Genomic DNA, 23,479 nt, shown 5'->3' with positions numbered 1-23,479 from the left:
TAAGTATTCCAGCCAGATAAACTGTCAGATTAGTTCCCATCTTAGAACTGTTTTTGCTTTCACATGTATAGAGATTTTTATTCCTTATTATTCTTTTATTTTATTTCTAACTCTTTATATTCCATTTTATTCTTATTACAAAAGATCTCTCTTAATTGATCTACAAAGTTCTGATATCTTTTTTATAATTACAAAACTAAAAATTATAAAAGTTTTTATAATTCTACTTGACCAAATAAATCTGACTGCACTCTAGTTTATAAAAAGTTGTGCGTGTGCATGTGAACCTGTTTGTGTGTGTGTGTGTGTGTGTGTGTCTTTCTGTCTGTCCAACTTGTTGCAACACATACAGCTGTTTTGTTTGCGCTTTTTGTCTTTTGGCATTTTGGATTTATTAAGATGTTTGCCTGTAACTCAGGTTGACTTATAGATAAATGTCACTAAAGACATGTTTCCCCCAGGTTGCTGGATGATCCAAATAATATCAACTGGTTTTACAAATACAGTACATATTGTTTTCTATATATTATAACTCAGGAATCTTTTATTGGTCAAAAATAATTTGTTAATTGTTATGATCTGGTTCTCATGGGTCATCTAAAAATTTGTTAAAATAAAAAAGACTCTTGGTTTTAAGAAAACTACTGGACAGGACTCCCCTTGGTGAATAAAGGATCAGCTGCCTGGAAAAATTTATTCCAGCCTTAATTCACAAAGTGGACCCCAATAATTTCAGTAGATTTGTGGAAAATACATTGATAAATAATAATTGTTATGATCTGGTTCTCATGGGTCATCTAAAAATTTGTTAAAATAAAAAAGACTCTTGGTTTTAAGAAAACTACTGGACAGGACTCCCCTTGGTGAATAAAGGATCAGCTGCCTGGAAAAATTTATTCCAGCCTTAATTCACAAAGTGGACCCCAATAATTTCAGTAGATTTGTGGAAAATACATTGATAAATAATATTGTAATACGTTTAGCAGTATATATGTTTAAACACATGGTAAAGGTAGATAGTCCAGGCAGATTTTATTTTCTGGTTCTCTCTGTAGATGGCAGCCACCTACCCTGGAGTGGAATAAACCTTGGGGACATCATAGGAGGCAAGGGAATTAAGCAGAGACTTATGGGATGGGATGCCATATTATTGTCTTATTTCAGATTAGGTACTCCATATCTGAACCTTGTACTCCTTTGGAATGTGTTAAGGAGTAATTTAGTATTTCTCTACAACCACATGTGGTGTGTAAACATCCTAAAGCCAAGTACACAGGGGAAAGTACTATGATGCTATTTTACAATAAGAATTATATTAAAAAATATATGTTCAAAATCATTTTAGGTTGAGATTTTCTTTACATTAAGAAGTAATTCTTGCTGTGTTGAAGAACTCCTGATTTTAATTGTCCTTCTATATGTGAGATAGTTGAGAATTTGTCCTTGTGCCATACTTAAGGGCACTTTTTTGTCCCTTCTCCACTGCCCTGTCCCTGAGAAATAACACAGTTCTCAATAGTATTCAAATCAAGACACTTCCCTCTTCTGTGGCTGCTGGATTTTAAGACAAAGCTTCCAGAATGGTGAATTTTCCTTTCCTAGAATCCTTCCAGAGTAAAACTGACATTCACTTATTTCTGGACCATCAAAAGAAAGAAAAAAAAAACATCTAGGCTTGATCCCAAAACTCCTGAATGCTAAATGTAAGTTTTAGTCCATATGTATCCGTCTTTCAGCCCTCAGGTGAAATTAGAGAATGAAAAGAACAGCTAACCTGGCTCTGGTCACTTCCTTGTACCTCTAGTCTGCTACCACTGGCATTGGATGAGGTAATCTAAGGGACACCTTATTTTGGGCACAGAACAAGAGGGATAGATGGATATGCCTTCTTTCCCTTTGTTTTTTTCAAAATAGAAAAAAAATGGTCCTAGGTAGACATCTGTAACATAATAGGTTGGAGCTTTGGCAGGCAGGTTTCACTTTAACTTGGTCTTAAAACCCTGCAGAAAAGAATAGCCAAAAGAGGTATAAAGTAATGCCATAATAAAAAGCTAGATGTAAAAAGGGTCTCCAGTCACCGACCCCTCCTGGCAGTTTCCAGCTTTACCAGTAGCTGCCCATGATTATGGGTCATTAGGAAAAACTGTGGTAAAATGTATAAGTGCTCAGCTAGAATTTTATATTTCTTTGCAAAATTTGTTCTTCAAATTGTCTCATTTTCCAGTTAAAACTAGAGAGATTTATGGCAAAGTATCAGGCTTATAGATAACCCCTATCAATAAAACCCCTAATCTAAGACTAGCAGGTTCAATCACTGTTTCAATTTCTAAGTGTGACTTTCTCCCCAACCTGCCCTTTCATTATAGTGTGCTCATACTTAGATTATGCGTACTCTAATTTCTTAAAAGTTTTGTTTATTCTTGCCTAGAGGCTGCCAAACTCCTAGCAGCCATACAAATGGAACCAATGACAAATGGGCTAGACTTCTTTTACTGGGATCCACCAGATTGACCTTGTAAACCACGCATAACTGCTGAACTATACAATATGACTTCTATGTTGGATTCTAAAGTCCCCTGGACCTTCTTTTTATCCTCTTTGTGGGCTATATTCATAGCAATCCATCTGACCTTATAATTTGGCTCATGCATTCTTAACTATTTCTTTGGCTTTGTCTTCTACAGACTTAAAAGCTAGGCAGCTGCCAAGATGACAATGTCTGGCACCTATCAAAGGTCTTTAGATAGATCCTCTGTTGAGTAACTGACTGCTGATCACAACTATGGCCCTCTTCAGCTGGAAGTAGCCAGAGCTGTCTTTGCCCCTCTTCCCCTTTCAGCAGTTGGGGTACTTCTTCAGAGAGGGGAATATTGCAGATAGGTAAATTTATTAGATATTTTTAGGCAGTTAGAGAGGAGCCAACACAGCAAGGAGTCAACATGGAGGACAATCATGGCACATTCACTGAAGGGCAGAATTGCAAAAAGGAGAGAAACTACTATAGCCTTGTGCTTCCCCTGGGGATGAATAAGTGTAAGTCACCCGGTTGAGGTCCAAGGTCTTCACCCAGCCTTTCCAGGAAATATCCCTGACCCCCAACCTTACTGAACATCCTTGTAAGCTTGCTATGCGACTTGCTCCCCCATTTGAACCCCACTTAATCAATATTACCTGGGTGACTGTACTTGTAATCTTATTGGTTGGTCATTGTTCTGCCCCAACTCACGCCCACCTGTAATTTTCCACTGGGTCTTATAGTTTTGTCCCACTTTGTACTCACCTCACCACATGGCTTTGCTGAATAAAACATCTTTGAAACATCTTTGAAAACATCTTTGAAAAGGGCAAGCAACACACTTTCTGGTCCCCCTTCTGTCTCTCTTAGACAGAAGCTTTCTTTCCCTCAATAAAATTTTCTACTCCTAAATAAATAAATAAAACCTTAGCACAGAACATGGGAATCTGTGCTTTAAAATACCAAATGTTAAGTTAGATTCACTCATAGGAAAATAGATACATTTTGAAGATGTAATCCTAAGTGAAATAAATAAGCCACACATGTGTAAATACAGAATAGTTTCCCTGGTGTGAAAAACTATAATAGTACATAAGATCCTAATGAGATAATTAATAATGTGAAATAGGAGGAAAGTGCTAAAGGTGTAGGAAAAGTGGGAAGGGTAGGGGAAAGGGAACAAGGGAAAAGAAAAAAATATATAAGAAAATGAAAAAAATGGAAATAAAGTGTTTGTAAATGGGGAGGGAAAGAGGGGATGAAGAGAGGGAAGGGACAAGGGGAAAAAATGAGAACCAAGATCTGTCATGTAGAGGTACAAGCTCCCAATAATGAATGTAACTGTACTGTATACCTAAAATATACCAATAAACTCAATTAAAAAATACATAAAATAAAATACCAAATGTTGGCAGTTTGAATCGCGGTGTGGTGGAGTAGTAGCGGTGGGCCCGGCTGCGTGTTGGACAGGCCTGTTCACTGCTTGCGTGCTCGCGCCTCAGTGGAATTGGAAATGGCTGGTGGGAAGGCCAGGAAGGACTCCAGAAAGGCCAAGACAAAGGTGGTTTCCCGCTAGGAGCCGGCTGGCCTGCAGTTCCCCGTGGGCTGCATCCACCGACACCTGAAGTCCAAGACAGGCTACAGCATGGCCATCCTGGAGTACCTCACTGCGGAGGTACTGGAACTGGCGGGAAATGCATCCAAAGATCTGAAGGTGAAGCGCATCACCCCTCGCCACTTGCAGCTTGCCATTCGTGGTGAGGAGGAATTGGACTCGGTCATCAAGGCTACAATTGCTGGCGGTGGTGTCATCCCACATGTCCACAAGTTTCTGATTGGGAAGAAAGGACAAGACTGTGGAAAGGATGCCTGGATTCCTCACTCTCTCGGGACTAAATACTCTTTAACAGCTGTCCAGTGTGGTGATTCCAGTGGACTGTATCTCTGTGAAAAACACAATTCTGCCTTTTTGTAATTCTATTTGAGCAAGGTCGAAGTGTTATTAGCTTTCCAACCTACCAAATTTCTGCATTCGAGTCTTAACCATATTTAAGTGTTACTGTGGCTTCAAAGGAGCTATTGATTCTGAAGTAGTGGGTTTTGATTGAGTTGACTGCTTTTAAAACTGTTTTGATTTTAATTGTGATGCAGAAGTTATAGTAACAAACATTTGGTTTTGTAGACATTTCTTTTCACTCTGGTGGATGAGTTCAATAAAGGTCATATTCCCTCTCCCCCAAAAAAGATACCAAATGTTTCTATTACATGTTTTTTTTTTCCTGTTCACTATACATAATAAAATGATGCCAAGTGCTTCACAATTCTTTTAGGACAAGTCTAGCATCAATGTAACTGAAAGTAAAAAATTATGTCTCTGAAGTTAATCTGGCTGTTCCATTTACTATAGTTTCTTGAACATGGGAGAGTTATTTTGAATATATATGTCATCATTTCTTTGACTAAATGGAGTCAATGAACTGTATGACTATGGGCTTAATTATAAAATTAAACTCTTCCAGATTTAATTTCATCAAAAAAATAATAATAGAATACTTCTTAAATTAATGCTGAAAACTAAAGTGTAATCACACATATAATGTATCTCCAGTCTTAGAAGTCTGCATTATGATTATCACAATTAATAATTGCTTTTGATTATAATTATTATTAAAACCAATGACTGAACACTGTGATACACCCACATATTCAAAGGTCATCATCGAATTACAACATGCCCTTTAGTATTTTCTGCTCCTAATATTATAAAATATTGTAACATTTTATTGCAGTTTTGCTGCATATATCACAGTTTTCATTAATATTGGTTGAAAAGTGAGATCTCTAAAAATTCATAAATTATATTTTTTAAATGTTTAAATAATTTGAAAATTTAGGTCTTCTGATCCTTTACCAATATACTACCTCCTGGACAATATCTTATTGCACTCATCGCATGCTATTCATCTTCTTTCCTGTCCTTACCATCTCCTGCCTTTTACCTGGGTGCTACTTACTCCTCAGCTCTCAACGCCTTTACTCTTTCTATGATTTTTTAAATACCTTTCCTGCCTTATGATCCAGGTGTTCAGAACTTGAACTCCCAGGTAACCTCACACTTCAATTATAATGGCAATTAAATGCTCTTTCCTATGTGCTAGTGTCATCTTATTTCTGATGTCAAGTCACAAAGATAAAAATTATGCTGTTAACCATCTATCATACTGAGGTCCTGAAATGTGGAAGATTCTTAGAGAGTATATACTTGATTGAAATGTACACATTTCACTAAAGTTGATCACAAACCATAACTGTCTAAAAAATGTTTTTCAATTAATACTCTAGGAGATCAAGAGAAAATCATACATGTATGAAATAAACAATAAAAGTAGATCTATTATTTTAACCATCACACTTAATTATAAATAGTACTTTGCCATCATCAAGAGCAAGTTACTTTTTAGAGAATGATGTACAGTATTTGGAGACATTCTATGTATCTGCAGTAGAAACAAAGCCACATGGTGTTAAATTTGGCTCTTCATACCCAAAGGTACCAAATTTTGATCAAAAATCAAAAATTCAACTTATATGAGATTACCTTTTAGACAATAACTATACTTTTGAATAATTACTGTAATAATCTTTTCTTAAGACTTTCTGCAAACTTACCCTTTTCTCTAAATATTGTGACACACCAGTAGTAAAAAAGACCTCAAAAGAAGCCATCTTTTTTTTTTCAGCTTTAATTGAGTTTATTGGTACATTTTAGGGATACAGTACAGTTGCATTCATTGTTGGGATCTTGTACCTCTACATGACAAGTCTTGGGTCTCATTTTTTCCCCTTACCTCTGCCCTCCCTTCACCTAAGTGAAATAAATAAGTCACACATGTAACATGTGTAAACCGAATAGTTTCCCTGGTGTGAATAATCTGCAACAATGCATAAGATTCCAATAAGATTACTGACATTTAGAAATGGGAAGAAAGGGCTGGGGATTTAGCTCAGCGGTTTGGTGGCCTGCCTTGCAAGCACAAAGACCCAGGCTCAATCCCCGGTACCAAAAAAAAAAAAACAAAAAAACAGAAATGGGAAGAAAGGTGCTAAAGGTGTAGGGAAGGTGGAATGGGTAGGGGAAGAGTAAAAAGGGAAAAGAAAAAAATGTGAGAGAATGAAAAGACGAAAATAAGGTGAAGTGAAAAGAAGCCATCTTAATCAGTGTGGCACAGTTTTTTTTTAAATAATCTATTATACCCTTCAAAAAATTAGTTGAATTTATATTTTATCATTTAATGAATAAAATTCTAATGTTAAGATATTCTCCAAATAGTTAACAATTTGACATCCATTCACTTTGTTACAAATTTAACCTGTAGTCCTGACACTCAGGTATATTTTCTTATAATATATAATTCTTTCCAATTAGAACTATTTGTGATTAAGTATAAGTTAGAGTAGCTTCAATATATTCTAAAGCATGTAATCTAGATCTGTTTTTAAGGTTTAGACTTCTGATTCTAAGGTCATCCTACTGTGATTTGTTCATTGGATAGGCTTGATAACTGTATTGTTCTAGGACTATTTAGCAGAGAGACAAAAATACAAAGTAATTGATGAGAGAAGTTTTAATATAGCAGTTATTGAACTACAGTGCAGTAGTAACTTTACAGACATAGAGAGCTTCCTGAAGGGTATTCTAGAATGGGGCAAGAGTGCCTAAGGAGAAACAACTGAGGCCAAGTTTCTCACAATAGCTGGCATTCAGAACTTCTTGAGAAAGATGTGTTTATGATCTACTGGATGGCAGCAAAGCTCTTTCAGGCTGATCTTAAATATCTCTGTTTTTACTTTATGCACAATAAGAGGTTTTACAGCACTATCCTCCTTCAAGAAGCTGCTTCCTCTGAGAACTCTGTGTTGTGTGCTTCTTTGTTTTTCATTATGAAGGAACAGAAGAGCAAGAGAGAGATAAATTCACTTTGAATTTCTTCAGTATAAATAACACATCCCTCCAGCTTTTCTTGTCATGCTCTATTGCAAAAATTATTCATTTAATACCACCAATAAGCTTTTAGGGCAGTGATAAGGTAAGGAATGTACAAACATTTGGTGAACACTGATAGTCTCTATCACAATCTGTCAAATGTATAAATTACTTCTGATGCTTCATCATGCATAATAAATTAATCAAGTTAAATAAGACTGAGAGCCATGCTATAAGGTTATGGATACATGTGGTATTTTCATAACATGGGAAAATCATTGTTTAACAAAAAAGCAAGACACCAGGGTTGTTTTCTAGATTATATTTTGGGGTTTTAATGATCCTGAGCTGTTGTTTATTACAAAGCATTTCTGATGGGAATATCAATAAGTAGAGGTTTAGTTACTTATTTCTATGAAAAAATAGGTTGTAGCCTTTTCTGCTTAAATAAGTGACAAAAGGGAATGATTTCCAAATTGCAAACATTTTGGGGAATGATTAAAAAGCTGTATTTTCAGTAATACACATTAACTTCAAACTGTTCCAATGAAGGAATTTGTGAGCAGGGAGCTGCTAAATAGAAACAAACTAAAATGAAATAAAGAAACGTATATATTCTAAGTTTGCAGTATACGTGTGCCTAGAATGTGTTTTACTGCTGGTGTCTGGCCTACAGATTCATTGGATCATGTTTTATAAATCAAAGACTAAGCCCCTCAGTAGACATCTTCTCAGTGGCAGAAATATAAAGAGCTATATGTATTTTTACCACCACTAAAGTACCTATGGTATATTTAGAGTATCTGAAGATATCATATCTAAAAAAAGTCAAGTTGACAAAACATTTTTGTCTAGAAAAATAACTAATATATATATATATATATATATCATATTAGTACTACTTATGAGAATGGTGACATTTTTCTTTCTTGCTTGCATTTTTTGTGCAATTAAAGTTTTGCAATGTTTCTATTTTACAGTAAACATGTGTTATTTTATAATTGGAAAAAGAGACAGATGCTTATTCTGGCATGTACCATATATGCTTTTAAATTATCTGACCTATATCAGGAGAATCATATAGTTTTACTGATTACATGATACAAGGGATCTTATTAAAACCAATAATGCTACTTTGAAGTTTTTATAAAACAATCGCAAATTTAAAATTTACTAATGAATGTTTCATATGAATGTCAACTACCATCACAGTATATGTTCAGATTAATTTTGTCTCTATGTACATGAGGAAGACAATGGTTTTAAAATATTACATTATTCCATCTTAACAATGGAACCTCATTGCAGTTATTTATGCCACATTTATTCTACAGTGAAGTTTTACAGTGCTATCTGAAATGTTTATTTTACTATTTATATTTTGGGGGAATTCGCATAGCTTTGATGGTCATTGGAGTAGGATGCTTTTAAATGTATTACATTCTTAAATAAATTATTTTATATAAAAATTCTAAACACCTTGTATATTGCATTTGTATTATGCAAATTTACTGAACTAAACATTTTGAAGTTGTACTAATATAATCTCTTTGGTTCTCTTTGTAGGCAGGCACATTTTTGGAGTATAATGGTAACAGGTTGTTTCTATCTAATCATTATCTATTTCTTCTCTTGTGTCTGAAAGTCTTTCTAGTAAAAGTAAGTGCTTATTATGGTTTTACTGATCTCCTGTGCTCTTGGGAATTTCATTACCGTTTGGTCCTTAACTATAAAATTTTTGTGGGATCTTGGTCTGTATTTTTATAAGGTTATATATTTACTTTATATTCGAACTTAGCCAAGAGTTTTTATCATTCATTTCTTTAATATTCATATCTTTTTATATTTTAATCTCTATAAACCTAGAATAAGATTCTATTTGTTTGGCCTATATTATTTCTTAAGTACATGCCTGGATTTGTTTTATTATTATTTAGAACATTCATTACTATGTGAAATTGACTTAGAATCATCAAAGATCATATTATTTTATCTAGTTTAATTTAAAGAAAGTACCAACATAAAAGAATTTTGGATCCTGTCCTGTTTCCTTTCATTCAAAAACAGTTGCACAAGGGTCTAGTCATTCTTTCAGAGTTTGACAGATACACTTCTAAAATACATGAAAATAAAGCTTATAAATAGCATATATAATTGAGTATTGGTTCAATATTTATGACAACTGTTTGAGGGCTTAGTAAATTGGAGACTGAAAGCCAAATATAGCTTACTACCGCTTTTTGCAAGTAAAGTTTGCTGGAGAAAGACCACACTCAATTTTTACATATTGTGTATGATTACTTTCACAGTATAATAGAAAATTGAATAGTTGTGTCAGAAATTGTATGACCTGCAAGGTTAAAATATTTATTTTTGGTCTTTTATAGGGAAAGTTTTCTAAACCTTTATCTAATCAATTTTAAATTTATTTTAGAAATTATTCCTAGTAATTACTGAATTGGTATTATTTTGCTGATCCTATTAATTGGAATGTCAGTCATATGACACCATACTCATATTATTTTATAATATAAAATATATAAATTCTTTGATAATCCCTAATATCATTCTAAATATTTTATATGATTAATTTTGTTTATTCTTTTCATGAATTGCTTAGAGGCTCATTTTGTTTATTTTATAATTCAGAAATTTGGGGGATATCCAAAACCTAGCAGGAGTGCACATTTCTTCCAAACAAAGATTAGTCCTTAAACCAAGCATGGTGACACACGCCTGTAATCCTAGCACTCTGGGTGTCTGAGGCAGGATAATGGTAAATTAAAGCCAAGCCTTGGCATCTTACTGAGTTAATGAAACCCTGTCTCAAAATGAAAGTTTGGGGATACAGCTTAGAGGGAACTCACTGCATTCAATTCCCAGCACTTCAAGGAATGAGATTAGCTTTCGATATATTATTCTGTCACTGAGATCAAAGCTAATTAATATAGTAAGCCAAAAGAAGGCAGGCACAGACCTGAACTTGAACTTCTAATAAGCCATCTTATTTAAAGTGTGACTTTGAACTAATTAATAACTCTTCTGAATCCTAGTATTCTTCTTTGGGTTATAAGCGTTGAAACAGTTATCAACAGTTCCCTACTAGGCTGTTTTGAACCTAGTATGTGATTTAAATCTAAATGGACTTAGAAGTCTCAAACTGATTAAGATCCACACAGATAAAAAGTAGGAGTCATCCTCTTCTTTCCTGTCAGCTTTTCTGTACAAGTCCATTAACCAATCCTTCACAGAAGAGGGTAGCAAAGATGTAGAAGTACCCTTTACTTGATAAAAGGTGGCAGATATGTTTAGCAGGGATCTGTCAGGCCAACTATGGGGAAACCAAAGGGTATCAATACTCTGGATGATCAGCTAGGACCAAATTGACTTCTAATAAATTGAAACTTTGACTGGAACCCGCTAGAAATGACACTTTACGTATCTTCTAGGTCCTGTTGTGCATGTCCCAATGCATATGGAACCCATCTAGTTTGTGAACCCTTATTTTGCTCCCATAGAGCTCCTTGGCACTGACAATGGATGACATACTTAAACTGGAGGTTAGTGGCTTCTGTGTGATGACTGCCATTTTACAAACTTCCTCTTTATTTCTCCCCTCATCATAGTTCTTTATCTCCTCTACATCTATTCTCCTCTCTTCCCCATCTTTACAGTCTCTGGCTAGGGCTTGGACTGCAAAAGTTTCTCACATTCACCTTACAGCCTTTTGGAATATGAAATCCAAGAATAACCCTTTGTTTCTACGATCTCATGTAACCCCCTTTCTGTGAACAGGGCCAGCAAATGACTAGCTCAGTAAGAAACTGGTGAGAAGCTAGAAGTAAATACTAAGAATAGAAACCTCATCAATTAATATTTGCAAAGCATTGTACTCCCTCAGGATTGAAGGAAGCAGTACAGCGACAACATCTGGATGAGCACTTAGCACACAGCAAGTCTCATTGCAACATCCGCTTCCTATTTTAAATGGCAATGTTTCACAGGATCTGTTATAGTGTCCTGGCTTTTGTCTACATCTTGCCTAAAATCTTGAACTCCATCCTTTTCATTTATATTTAGGTATCTGTTAACTGCCCCCTGCAAAAGTTTTCACTCAACTTCCTTTACCAGTTTGTCTTCCATTTTCACACCGAGGAACACAAATAGGTGCATTTATGCATGAGCAGGTTGTGGTGAGGATAAGAAATACAGATTATTGTAAGATGAGGTGAAAGGTCTTTCCTAGTTGTCTGCAGTGATAGTGAGGAGTAAAGCCACAGTTGTTTGGGAAACAATTCAGAACAACTATAGACTATGTAAACAATAAATTTAGAGATTTGGTAACATAATGAAATTATCCCAAATTTAATACAAAATCAGCTAGATAGAAATTTTCCATGAGGTGTACATTTATCTGAATGAACACATATTTTTGCATGTGGTGAAAATTATAACACAAACATGAAAACTTATTGCAATATTATTTAATGGATAAATAATTTTCCCTGTAGGAGGCAGTTATTCTGATTCTTAGCATTTGGATTTGCTGGTCACTTCTCACAACATGAAAGGAAAATAATACAATTTCCTTAAATGTGCTTAAGCTACAATGATACCAGCAGTCTCTGCATTGATTATTTGGGTGATTAAATGTGATAATCCACTAGAGAATGTGGGCAAAGCAGCTAATACATATAGTGGAGGTGTTTTGACTACTTATTGGTTTTGTAGTACTACAGATTGAAACTAGAATCTTTGCACTAAACTATATTCCCATCCCTTTTTAATTTTGAGAAAGTGTCTCACTGAATTGTATCATGCTGGCCTTGTATTTGTGATCCTCCTATCTCAGCTTCAAAAACAGGTGGAATTAGAGGCCTGTGCCACTACCTTCAGCACGAATTACATTTAAAGTAATTATTGATATAATTGTGTTTATATCAGTCTTTCTTTTGTTTTTTTCTATGTTCTAGTCATTCTTTTCTGTTGGATGATTCAATATTTCTTTTTTATTATTTTATTTAAAGCAGTTTCATTAATACATGTTTGCAATACATAATTATTACATTTATTGTGCAGAATGGATACATAAACATAACATCTCAACCCTTTTTTTCTCCTTCCCTTCATCCCCTTTTTATTAGTCAGCATCAGCTTCATTTATTTATCTTGTAAAATATTAGGAAGCTAATTATCATATGTACAGATTAACAACCAGATGAATAGGTCAAAGAACATACAAAATATGTAAGACAATTACACTAGATCAAAGTACACTATTTGATACATTGCCCATGCTGGATTACAATAACTTTTATTCTTTCTTGCTCTTTTTTCCTCTTTAATTTCACACTTTATTTAATTATTGTATTTTTCATTTAGGAGAAATCACACAATTTAAGCTTGTGTGTCTGACTTACTTAATATTATGGTTTGAGGTTCAGCCATTTTCCTACAAATGACTCAACTCTATCCTTCTTTACAGCCAAGCAACACTCCATTGTGCTTGAGTGCTGCATTTTCCTTGTCCATTTATCTGTTGAGGAAAATACAGGCTGTTTCCAGGATTTAGATATTATGTGTTATGCTGCTATCAACCTGAGTGTGCACATATCACTGTGAAATGATGTTTTCAATTCTTTTGGAAAGATACCCAGAGGGGAATAGCTGGGTCAAATGGGACCTCTAATTCTAGTTTTTTGAGGTATCTGCATACTGATTTCCACAGTGGTTCCACCAGTCTGCACTCTCACCAACAGAGGATATGGGTTTCTTTGTCTCCACAGCCCTGCCAGCATTTTTCACTGGTTGATTTTTTTTATCATAGCTCTTCTTTCTGAAATAAAATGGAGTTTCAATGTTACCTTAATTTGCATTTCTTGAAGGACAAGCAATACTGAACAGTTTTTTATGTCTTCATTGGACATTTGTGTTCCTTCAACTGGGTGATTTTATTTTTTTTTCAGGTGACTTATTAGCTATAACTTTTTTTTTTGCAATTTTAGTGGTTAAGGGGATGGTATGCATCTTTAGTACGTCAGTGCTTCAAACAGCAATCATTTTACATACTGAATGAGAACCTTACCACAGTGTATTTAGAGGGCTTTCTTTATAGGGTTTGTTCTATTATATATTTTATTTTTCCATGTTATAAATGCTACTACAACACCTTATATTTTTGCTTTAAACAGTCAGTTGTCTTTTAAAATGGTTTAGTAATAATAAAAAAGTCTTTATGCTTACCCAGTTATTTTTGGTATTCTTTCCTTTATAGATCCTTGTGTCCATCTGTCATCAGTTTTCCTATGCACAAGGATTTTCTTCAACATCTACAGTGCTCATATGCTTGCAACAAATAGTTTCTGCTGATACTGTATGGAATTTCTATTAGTTATTATTATTTTGTTAAATACTTTCACACTGTAAGAGTTCTAAGCTGGCATATTTTTGCTTTTAAAATATAGCACCACTCTCTTGTTTATAGTATTCTAATAAATCTGTTTTTATGGGCATCTGAAATGAACAGACATTTCTCAGATAAAAAAGTAAAACAGGAAATAAATATATGAAAAAATGCTCCACATCACTGGTCATCTGAGAGATGCAGATGAAAACAACACTGAGATTCCACCTCACCCCAGAAAGAATGGCTGCTATCAAGAAGGTGAAATAGGAAGAAAAGTGCTAAAGGTGTAGGGGAAGTAAGAAGGGTAGGGGAAAGGAAATAAGGGAAAACAAAAAAAAAAAGAAAAAATGGAAATAAAGTTTTTGTAAATAGGAAAGGGAAGAGGGGGTGAAGGGACAGCAGGGGTATGGGGAAAAATGAGAACCGAGACCTGTTATGTAAAAGCACAAAATCAAATTGATAAATGTAACTGTACTCTATACTTAAAAAGTTCCAATAAACAATGAGAAAAAAGAAATCTATTTTTTTATTCTGATAACAAATCTATTTTATGTCTGTACATAAGCTTTCTTTTTCTTTGAGAATATTTAGGACTTTTCTCCTGAATTTATTCCAAGATATTTGATTATAACCTAAATCTGTAATTTTCTTATTCTTTGAGATTGAGTTTCTTAGATATATGTATTTGTACTTGCTTTCAAATTTAGACATATTGACTATTTTTTCTTCAACTAACTTATTTCATTGTATGTATCTCCTCCCTTGATAGACTCCAATTTCTGTTTCTTTGCATGACTGGTAAATTCTAATCCGAAGCAACATATTACAAATTATCTGTGAATACTATATATTTTTGGCTTTCCTCTAATTCTGACTCATTATTTCTTCTCAATTTTAGTTGTTTCTTGGAAAAGGTGTGTTCTTCTTTAGTGAAGCTGTGAAGACTTTTTAGACAAGTGCAAAGTCATACTTTGTGTAGGGCTTACACATACTTTGTGTATCCCTTACTACTGGATCAAGACTTCTGAGTATTATACCCACCACTATAAATTTTGAAATTTCTCAGTTTGGCTAGTGGGAAGAGGCACTATTTCTAGTTCTCTGTGAATGCTGGGTACTGTTTCCTCAAATTTTTTTGCTGTTCTTTGCCTTAAATTAGTGTGATCAAATATAGGAACTGGTCAATATTTTGCTTTGCACTTTCTGGAGACCTGTATTTAGCTAGAGTTTTCTCTGTGTGGTTCTTTCCTCCTCAGTACTCTTACATGAACTCAGTCCACCTTGGGCCCTCCAGACTTTCATTATAGTCTTCTCCACTCAGACTACATGCTGGACTCTGCCTCAACTTCCTTCTCTGTTGCAGTACGGAAAATACATGCACTAAGCTGGCACAAAAGTAGGACTTAAATCATTCAGCGATTACTGTTGTACATTGCCTGACATCAGTCATTTCATGTGTATAGATTTCAGGTGTAAGGGTTACTCTGTTTTGGTCATAGTAGCAATTCTCATGCAATATTTCTGATATTTTCAATAAGAATATCTCAGGGTGTAATCCAATTTTATCTTTTTATTTATTTTTATTCTTACTGAGATAATATTATGGTATATCTATATACATAAAAGTGATCACAGCTCCATTGTTAGTGGGAGAAATGCTATCAATCTCTGAATACATATTGTGTAGAAAACTTAATGATTAATAACTAGCATAAGGCTACAGGTAAATAAAGATTAATTATTAATAATAAAATTTAAATATTGAAACAAATTTATTAAATATTGTAGGAATGAGAAAAGACCATTTAAAAATTAATTTAAAATGCTTTTATAGTCTACATAGTAATGCTGTCATTCTAATCTTTGGCATTTTAATTATAATTATAAAATTTTTGCACAAAGATTTTTGCTTTTATAAAGAACATTCAGTGTAATCTAACCCAAAGAATGTGATCTAACCTAAGGATAATCTCAATTTGCATATGGGCAATAGGTTTGCTTTATTAAAAGAAAATTGCTTAAATACTATTTATATCATTTTTAATACAGAGACAAAATAGAGATGACAGGTAAGTGAATGCTAAAGGGACAGATGTAAATGTCAGTTATGATCTGATGTATTTCAGAGAGAAAATTAATATCCATTTGAAGAATCCAGACACTACTGACTGTGGCAAACAGTCAGCAGCACACAAGGACTAATCAAAAGAAGTACCATCAAGTCAACGGTAAGGATTCTCCACTATATACACTTAATATATTGGGTCAACAAGAGTGCTTTAGATATGTAATTATTATTCCTAATGTTATTCCTATGGAAAAGTATGTTTCAGTATATAATTTATGGTACCAGCATTATACATTTTTCCATGGCTCCATTAGAGAATTGAAGACCATTGCAGTACTTGGGAGTTGCGTGCGGAGCATTTCATAGGTGATAGACACTTTTTGTAAAATTACTCATATTTTGTGTGGCTTCATTTTCTAAAAAAATATGTACTTTCATAAAATAAAATGTCTTTATTGGTCACATTCCTAAATTCCATTATTACTATTACTAATATTATTTCTATCAAAATATATGTTCAGGATACCAGCACCTTTAACTTCATTCCCACAGATTCACATGCTACCCTTCAGAGACTCCCTGCTTGGGTTCCCTCCTTTAAAATCTGGGTGCAAATCTCCCTGACTCCACAACTTTTTTGTTCTGCATATCCACGAAGCCAGCATCACATGGACAACACCAAAGACTGCCATGAGCACGAGCAGTGACAAGGTCCCAGTGGACCGTGAAGGTACAGCCTCCGAGTGCCTGGACGGCTGAGCAGAGTAAAATGAATTCATGGGATCCAATTTCATAAATGAGCTTTCTTTAGCACAGTGAAAATTTTACACTTTTCACATTTGAGTCTATGATTGTGGGGTCTTGATAATTCCTGAGATGCTCTCAAGACATATTTCTTCTCGTCCCTGTACAAAGTACTTGTTTTCTTTCAAATGTGCCAAAATCTTCAGCAACCACATCTCCTTTGGAAAGGAATCTTTGCTTAGACCATAGAAGAGAGTGGATATTAGTAGTAGTAGCAGTAGTAGTATCCCTTGTTTATAGATTCAAATGTGGTTGGTCAATACTTTGTTCTTTTTTCCAAAGTTATTCTACTTTTGAATCACTTAATAATACTTAATTTTGTTGCAGATTTCAAGTCACTTTCACAATACAGTGTCTCACTTGATTTTCAAAACCCAGTGCTTAAGAAACAGAAAAGTTGATTACCTTATGTTTTACATTACTCATAAATAAAATATATCCCCTGGAAATTAGCTACTAAGTGTTCAGTGTATCAATAACATGAAATTAGAACAATTCCATTTTATTTTACCACAGATATCTGATTGCTTAATGTATTAAAAGATGTTGAGCCTTAAAGACCCATCTAACTATTTATGGCTTGTACAATATAATATTGTCTGTATTTTATACATTGTGTTGTGTCATTTAACAAAATGCACAACAGCAAAGCATTTCAGGCCTACTTTGAAATAAGAGTTCTATAAATTTCAAATATTAAATAAGATTATAGATTATAATATTATAAAATAATTTTATAATAATAGTTACTATTCCTTAATCTCTCCTATGGTAGCTGAAAACTTCCACTTTCAAAGCAGCTGAAGAACTGGTTTCTTTTTAAATATTTACTTTTTTATATTGTGTTTTTTAGAATCATTTGTCACTGTATCTTCTCTATTCTTTTGATCTTTTGATTTTTAGTCTATGTTTGCATTCGATTTTAATTGCTATTGTTACTTGTTATCATTCCAGTATTCCTTAAGGAGGAATTGTCATCTATGTGCTTTTTTTGTTTTCTTATTTCTTGTAAATAAACTCAGTAAACTTGAGCTCATATCCCAATCTAACAGCTGAGAAATACACCAGAATTGAGGCCATCATACTAGCTATAAAATTGGAGATATATAGGCTTAAAGATATTAAATTCAAGCCTTCTAGATGATGGACAAGCTGATGGACAAAATAAATGCTCTGGTGTATAAGCGCTTTCTTTTGTATAAAATCATTATCTGACCAGCCAAGCCTTTTTGGCTAAGCATAATTAAAGTCAGTGGAGGGACAAGAATAAGCTGCAAGAATAAATTGCAACTTAAAAATTGTAATGGGGAAATTTTGACTATTTGTATTTTGGGGGGTAAAGCCGAATGATTGCGAGATTTTGCCATTTCCGTAGGCAAGCAAGAAGTAAAACCACCCACCTCAAGTTAAGTTCTACCCTCACCAGTCAAGGAAAGACATATGGGCATTGCTGCACTAGACCACATTAAGGTTGAGTCTGTTTGTGGTGTGTTTTATTGTGATTTGCATTTTTCTGCATATTAATTCGTAAGCTTTAATAAAGCACTGATTTATGTGCTGTTACAAAGAGCATCATCTTTCACACTTTAAATTAAACATTTCTACACCTTGTGTGTTGGTAGGGGTGGAGAATAGATTATCTTGATTCTCTGCCCTAGGGAAAAATCTTTTCTCCCCCATCTGGCCTCATTAAATGCAAAGGCTTTGTTGAGCTTTTTTTTTATTTATTTATTTTTTCATTTCTGAGTAGTTTGTCACTCTCTAATTTCTGTTAAATTTCATAAGACCTGACAAATTCATATTTACAGAGCTGTTAGATAATGTTTAGCACTTTTCATCTTCAAAGTGCTTTATAAATATTAACTAATCAAACCTGCCAGCACACCCATGAGGCAGAGAACTGTTTGGTGGTTATTCTTTTATCTGACTTGCTTTACTTTATGGGAAATTTGTGAGATTACTCAATTTTATAAACATGCACACATAACACATCTAACCCAGCCTTAGGTAGCTTTTCTCTATTAATAGCAAGTGTTATACCTTTTTTGAAATCTGAATGTGGAGGCCTGAAACTCATTCCTTACCAAATATGTAGCCTTTCATAGATCTTGGATTTATGTACTCACCTATGTATTATTTTCTTCTATAGATAGTTATCTTCCCTAGGATAAGGGACATTGCTAACTTTCTTTCTCACTCTTGCACAGTAGCTAATCTAGTGTAAACTTTTTATGTATTCATTCTTGCATTTCAAAAATAATGAAGGAGTGTGGTAGAATTGATGGAAATTTCTCTTACAGCCTCTGGAGACTTAGAGGAGAAAGGACACAAACATTTGCTAATTTACATAAGCACAGGAGTCATACAAAATATGAAGCTCAAGAAGGAGCAGATGGCTAAAGCATAATCACTTTCTTTATGGGAAATAATGAAGGGGGTGTAGCCATTATTAGAGGTGTGGTAAATGATTTAGGGGAAACTTAAACAGGCCCAAAGAAAATTGAATAGACAGTTTTCAAGGGTTCTTTTTTGTTGCTTTGTTTTGTTTTTGAAAGCTGAAGAATAGAAAACAACTTGATTTTTCTCTGGGAGTGGTGGCATTTTTTCACTTCCTTTTTTCAAAATGAATTTAGTATTCTCTGGTTAATGAGAATTCAGGCAAAAGGTCTTCAGACCATTGCATTTCTTTTGGAAGAGCTTCTTTCAGTGAGATAAGGAAACTTCACAGACATCCCCTCTTTGTGCTTCTTGGGGGAAACAGTTTCTCCAGCTGAGCATGTCAATTTGCCACACTTTTCATTTTCATTTTGTGAGCACCAACAGTGCCTACTCTCTTGTAGACATTGTACTAAATGCTGAAAAAATAATTGATGAATACTTAAAATTTCTTTTTGAAAGTGTATGGAAAGATTGAAGAACTGGATTGCACCCTCAGAAATATATAAAACAATTAGGTGAAGGAAATATTTAGTGTTTAAAACAGGATTATGAAAACTCACCAGCACTGATGAAGACCCAGGGACCAGAACCAATGGAAAGATATACATCCTCCACTAGTTGAATAGAAAAGGATCAGAGCCATGAAATAAGATTCATTCAACAAGAGAGGTAGCATTAGAAGAATGAAAACATTCTGAGAACTGTGATTAAGTTAGAAAGCAGTGGAGGAAATCCTCCTAAACCTCCATCCTCCCTCCATGTTGTGTCATGACAAAAACAATCAGAAACAAAAGATGGAGGGAGCCAGGCTGTTGGGCTCTTAGAAATATTGTAGGATATTGGACAAACTATTGTACAGAAATTTTTAAAGAATCCAACAAGTTCATGATTGAGCTAGTCAAATTTACATATGTGGGTAGAAATGTAGTACAACTAGAATAATTTTCTGTGTATACATCAAAGGTGGAAAACATTATACTTTCTGTAGGCTTTAGGGAAGGCCTTAAGAGTTATTGCATTTTGTTCAACAACCTATTGTTCGACATGGTAACTACAGGTAATAATAATTGGAAAATATCTAATAAAGTAGACTTTAAAGGTTCTCTTTGTATATACATAAATTAAATTGTTAGTTTAATTTAGCCATTCAGAAACACAGAGCAATGTATCATAAATATATGATTTCTATTTAATTATAAATAGCTAGTAATAAAGATATTATGAACCTATTAAGCCTTGAAAGTTGATGCTTTGATTGAATTAATTTGGCCTGTGAAGTCTTAATACTGCTTGACTGGTTAGAAAAGGTATAAACAAAAGAACAATTGCCCTTTTACTTTCTTTGTGCACAGATGTCTAACATCACTGAAAGTTCACAGTGACCTATGTAGTTTCTAGTCTGACAGTTTATTAAGCTATTTTTAAATACCACTAATAGTACAATTAAAATTACTATTTTGAAGTACTCTTTTTAAACCATTTCATTTTTTGCTTTAAAAATTCTACCATAATTTGGGGAAATTTAATCACCATGGAAATGAATTTAAGGTCCAGGCAGGATTTATTACTTTAGATTAAACATCTAAAGTTGTTAGTTTCCTACCCCATTTACATTTAATTCAATCAATGAATCCAATAGATGAAATATGATCAGTTTTATTCAAATAAAATTTTATTTAAAAGCATTGCCTTTTCCATTGTTCTCAGACACAAAACCCTTTGATATCCATCCTGATCTTTATAACATACATCTATTTTTTCTAAAGAAAAAGATTTTAAAGATTTTATTTCCTGTATATTTCTCCAAAAGTAGAAATAACAATGAAATAGATTTTTCCCATTTTTTTTCACTTATCATCACCCCTTAAAATCATTTTTATAGTAAGTATATCAAGAAGACTGATTCTGCTTGGTGCCTATGCTATGGTGGATACACAGTGAAAGACATTCAAATCTGCAATCCAAGTTCTCCCTTGGCAATGTTGTGAATCCACCTCTCTCACTATCCAAATGCATTTCCAAGAGTTCTACTTCATATTGGAAATAGTTTTTTGCTGGCTATCAAGAAAATGTTTCTGAAATAGCAATATAATTTAAACTACTGTCCTGACTGTTCACTCTTTTTACTCAATTTTGGCAATATTTTCAGCATTTCTTGAAATGAATTCTGTGCAACATTTCCGGTGCTAGACATGAAAGCAAAACAACAAAAAGCCAAGGGGAGATGTGGTGCTCAGAATTATCATCATTTGCACTGCCTCTGGACTTGAATATTTTCAGGTGTCATTAGAAGTGTTACTGGAGGCAATCATACTTATGGTTAGTTTGAAAGTGTCCTTTGAAAGACTATATACCTATTTTTCTTTATGGTTCAGCAGCTGTTTCTAACCATTTCATGCTTAATATTGCTACATGCAACAGTTACCCTGTCAAAGGAGTTAAATTATTAGTCCCATCAGCTTACATAGCTTTGGAAAATGTGAACATGCAAGATCCTTTCTGAAACCATGTGAGATGCCCTTTCATCAGTCAGAAGATCATGGAAACCAAAGCAAATTTTAAAATCTACTATGGGAAATAATGCCGTAAGTAAATTACACTAGTAAGTAAATTATAAACATAGGAATATTTGTATTTCATGATCTTACAAAGGGATACTATATGAGTGATAAACATCTCTCCAACACTCTGTTGACTCCTATCCCCAATTGTGTGATCATTACATTTGACTTTTCATGAATGTATTGAAATATAACATCTACTATATACTATACTTGTAGAACAAATACATAATTGTAATGTATAATAATTTGTTCACATTAAGAAATATATGAAATTAATAGTATATACTTAGTATTGCGTTTTATTTACAGAAATATTTATATTTTATAAAATATAATAATTATATATTACCACTACATATTATGTTATAGTTATATCATTATAATTTGTTGTCATTCTCTTAACATAATTTTATATTTAATAATAAGAAAATCTCATACTATAATTTACAAATGATATAATTAATATATTTATCACTAAGTATATTATTGTCAGTATATTTTATATGTACACTTTATTACTAAGTACTATAGTGCTAATATACTATGTATATATTTATTTACCAAGTATATTATTGTTAGTATATTTTATATGTATATTTTATATTTTATACATTAATATATTTATATATGTACATGTAATATATAATTCATTTACATATTTACATATATTTACATACAATATATTTTACTGTATGTGAATCATATGCTGTATATATTATAAAATATAATCAATACTATTTATAATATTTAATTGCATAGTATCTAGTTATGTACTATATGTTTCATTTATTAAAATATGTGCAACCATGATCTTATCATATATATTATATGCAAATTTATGTGGATAAATTTATAAATAAATAATGTTATCTATATAAACATCCATATACTATTACTCATAATAAAACATTATCAAGATATTAAAAAAGAAAATATGTACATGCCCATGTAATGTTTGAAAAGGGATTATATTAAATTCACACTGACAACTATTTATCTTGGAGACACAACGGTGTCATATTCATAATTCACTGAAAAATACTTTAAATGATAGATGGACCTTTTCATTTTGTCCAAAGATATTATTGCTAATAAAATAATGTTATAATAAATTTAAATGCATGAGCAGGCATATATATATATATACATGTACATATTATATGTATGTAAATTTTACCAGTGTATACACATAAAATAAATCATTCCAGTGAAAATATTGTCAGAACATAGATATATTTTTTATTTTGATGCATATAGCTTAAATTATCTTAGAAATTATTACAATTTATACAATTACAAACTATGAATACAAATACTTGTTTTCTCCCTATAGTTTCATTAATACCAAACTTTTAAATTGTTAGTGAAGAAAGTAACTATGGAAGCTTTAATTTGTTTTAATTGATGTTTATTTTAGTGAATTGATTGCATTAATTTGTAAAAAAGTATGAAGCATATGATTATCACATGTCTCACATTATCATAAACTTTCTCTCCAAATTTTTAAATTCTGATTTGATGTTGCTAAACCCAAGATATTAATAAAAAATAACCATCTGGTTATTTTGAAAAACACAACAAAAATAATTTACCATTTTTAAGCTAGTGAAGTGAATTCCTGTGTAAATTTTATCAAATTCAGGGACAGAAAGCAAACATAATATTAAATTAAGAGTTTAAAGTTCCCATCCCACTTACT

General features: G+C 33.1%; 1 pseudogene; it reads left to right on the top strand.

The window, feature by feature from the left end:
• The first annotated feature begins 3,985 nt into the window (after positions 1-3,985).
• Positions 3,986-4,490, top strand: LOC104852758 (annotated as a pseudogene).
• Positions 4,491-23,479: the final 18,989 nt, after the last annotated feature.

The sequence above is a fragment of the Fukomys damarensis genome, unplaced genomic scaffold, assembly GCF_012274545.1.
Source record: "Fukomys damarensis isolate Sample0158 unplaced genomic scaffold, DMR_v1.0_HiC HiC_scaffold_24, whole genome shotgun sequence".
Classification (NCBI taxonomy): Eukaryota; Metazoa; Chordata; class Mammalia; order Rodentia; family Bathyergidae; genus Fukomys; species Fukomys damarensis.
The sequence above is the reverse complement of the archived record's forward strand: the minus strand, read 5'-3'. Positions and strand labels throughout refer to the sequence as shown.